Source organism: Salmo salar, chromosome ssa07 (assembly GCF_905237065.1).
Source record: "Salmo salar chromosome ssa07, Ssal_v3.1, whole genome shotgun sequence".
NCBI classification, from domain to species: domain Eukaryota; kingdom Metazoa; phylum Chordata; class Actinopteri; order Salmoniformes; family Salmonidae; genus Salmo; species Salmo salar.
The window spans coordinates 45,329,970-45,333,710 of record NC_059448.1 but is presented as its reverse complement, the minus strand read 5'-3'; positions in this window follow the sequence as shown (position 1 = coordinate 45,333,710).

Below are 3,741 nucleotides of genomic sequence, written 5' to 3'. Positions count from 1 at the left end.
AAGCAAGCTTGCAAGTAATTTGGACATGGGTTGTGCATGACCATTTGGGTTTTATTTTATTTTTATTTTGATGTGGTACCTTGAAGATGTGATAATACAGATCTTGAACCTTATGTCTTGCATTGGAGTCACTTTCTGTTTCAGTTTCATGTAATGCATAGGAAAGCATATCCTTTATAATAACAAAAATCTATAATCATTCTATCTGAAGTTAGTTAATACCCTGGTTGTCATCACCCTAGCGAGTTTACGATAAGGATTCTTATTGGAGATGTCCTTCTCACCTAATATCCAATGCTGTTCAGATATTCTAAGTAAGGTAATATCCTGAGTCAAATTCGAGCCTGGTGAGAGGGTTACACTAAGTAAACAAACACAACAGTACAAAGACTCACTGGAATTAGTTCATGAACACCTTATTTCATTTCCATACTGTCAATGGGATACAAAACACTCAACAAGTGACTCTAAACAACAGACTACACATAAAGAGGGACATTTTCATAACTGTGACAAAAACATTGTACCTTCTTCCGGGCTTCTAAGACTTCCAACTGTCTTGCGAAAAGTGTCTCCGTTTGGCAGCTCTCTCCAGCGTAGGTCTTGGATGGAGTTCCTGTTCTTGGCTAACTCCTTTCTGATCTATTGTAAGGCTCGGGCGTCGTGAGTGAGGAATCAAAACGCAGGAAGCAGCGAGCACAGGGTAGTGGCTTTTTAATGGGTCAAGCGGCAAACACACACAAGCCACCCCAAACAGCGAATAATGCGCACACAAAACAAAGTGCCCCAAACACAGGGGAAAACACATGTGGCGCAAAACGAACGAAGCATAAACAGGAATGAGAACGCGGACCAGCTAATACTTATAGCCCCGCTAATCACCCCCACTACGAACAGGTGCACACAATCACAAATGGGGGGGGAAACAAAAAAGGGAATCAGTGCCAGCTAATAGGCCGGTGACGACGACCGCCGAGCGCCACCCGAGCAGGAGGGGGCGCCACCGTCGTTGGGAATCGTGACATCTATGAGATGTGATCAAACTAGATAAAGCCAGAAACACCCATTTTAATACAGCATCCTAACTGTAATACTATGTGATGTCAAGTTTCTATTCCTAATCATGAGAAGAGTGAAATGAGTGAGCATGACATTGATTTCTGATGTGGGAGATGTAGGACTACTATACCTGCTCCAACATCTGTTCCTTTACCACTGGGTCATTGAGGTCAGCTCCTGAGTTAGATTTCAGAGACATCCTTACAATGGTCTGCTTGATTCTCTTTTCTAGAGGGACATTGGAACCTCTTGCTGTGCAGATCCCGTAACCGGGATCAACATCCAGCGATAAAATCAGAGCTCCATATTCAAAACCAAATCTAATAATTTCTGTTTCTCAAACATCGGACTATTTTACACCATTTTATAGATACACTTCTCCTGAATCGAACCACGTTGTCCGATTTCAAAAAGGCTTTACAGCGAAAGCAAAACATTAGATTATGTTAGGAGAGTACATCGACAAAAACAACCACACAGCCATTTTCCTAGCAACTAGCATGCATCACAAATACCCAAAACACAGCTAAATGCAGCACTAACCTTTGACGATCTTCATCAGATGACACTCCTAGGACATCATGTTACACAATACATGCATTTTTTGTTCGATAAAGTTCATATTTATATATAAAAACAGTATTTTACATCGGCGCGTGACGTTCAGAAAATATTTTCCCTCAAATTCTGCCAGTGAATCAGCGCCACAATTTACAAAAAAACTTGTCATAATCATTGATACAAAATTATACTGTCATTCAAAGAATTATAGATGAACATCTCCTTTATGCAAATGCTATGAAAGATTTCAAAAAAGCTTCACGAGGAAAGCACTCTTTGCAATAATCTGAGTACTGAGCTCAGAAAAATACACTAAGCTATACAGATAGCCGCCATCTTGGGGACATCTAAAATCATACATTGCATTAGAAATATTCCCTTACCTTTGGTCATATTCATCAGAAGGCACTTCCAGGTATCCCAGGTCCACAACAGATGTTGTTTTGTTCGATAAAGTCCATAATTTATGTCCAAATAACTCCTTGTTGTTGGTGCGTCCAGTAAGCTACTCCAAGTGTAGAAAGCGCGCGGACGATGTCACGACGAAAAGTAAAAAAAAGTTGTATTTACGTTCGTTCAAACATTGTAAAACATCAACCTTCAGAACGTGAAGATTCAATAATATTTCAACCGGACAGTTCCTGTGTCTTGAAAAAGGTTTTGGAACGGGAGGATCCACCCTCGTGAACACGCCCCAAGAAGTGATGTCACCCCCTGCCTCAACAACTCCCCCTCCTTGTCATTCGGGCTCTGTTCATCGTAGAAGCTTCAAACAACTTTGTAAAGACTGTCGACATCTAGTGGAAGCCGTAGGAAGTGCACAATTATTACCACGTCACTGTTTATTTAATAGGAAACGACTTGAAGAGAGCCCATGCATCCAGATTTCCACTTCCTGGTAGGATTTCTCTCAGGTTTTTGCTTGCCATATGAGTTCTGTTATACTCACAGACACCATTAAACGGTTTTAGAAACTTCACAGTGTTTTCTATCCAAATCTACTAATAATATGCATATGCTAGCTTCTGAGTTTGAGTAGGAGGCAGTTTAATATGGGCACATCTTTTTCCGAAATTGTCAATACTGCCCCCTATCCTTAAGGAGCTGTAAGAGGTTTTAATATGGTCAATAGGAATATAAACTTGAGATCATATGAGAAGAGTGAAATGAGTGAGCATGACATTGATTTCTGATGTGGGAGATGTAGGACAACTGTACCACTGGGTCATTGAGGTCAGCTCATGAGTTAGATTTCAGAGACATCCTTACAATGGTCTGCTTGATTCTCTTTTCTAGAGGGACATAGGATTGGTAAAATGAGACAGCCACTCAAGTGAGATTCAGTTTATTTACAAAAAAGCTTTTCTTCCAATGTCCTTTAAAGGCTAAGTTTACCAGTATGGAAATATTATCCGATATTAGAAACCACATGAGCACATATATTTTAATTAATCCCTTGTAAGAGTGGGGAGAGAGAGGTGGCATCTGACGGTGGTGTTGTCTACATGAAGCATCAATGTTTCTGGCATCTGACAGTGCTTGTTCAAGTGGGACCCTATTGGGGCTAAAATATCACCCCTTCACCTGTCTTACAGATATAACCCCAATAAGACAGCAGTCTTGTGGCCTGTCTAGTCTAACGGTAATGCCACATCCTCCGGAACACGTCTATGGTGTCAGTGTAGGTTTGAATCTGGCCTAGTGCACGTTGATGCAACCTCTGTCTATCTTTCCCTACTGTCATCCTCTCTTTCTGTTAAAAAATATATATACGTAGATGAGAAAAATATGATAGTCTTACTTTCAATGCAAAGGAACAATCTCTTCTGAGAGCAGTCTCTATTGTCCATAGAGGAGTGTTCAGATGGAGGCAGTTACTACCACCCAGTTGATGCCGATATCCTGTGCTCAATATTACAATATTAGATTGATTTACACTGAAGCATTAAGGATATAGTATATAAGCATACATTCACATGGTTCGACTGCTCAGGTGTCACTGAAGGACACATCCAAGGACTGCTGGCTAAAGAAGAGGTCAGGGGCTGCACCTGGGAAAAATGGATCTGAGCTTATGGTTTGGAAAGCAGTGTTGCATAAGTACAGCCCATCAGTGCAATT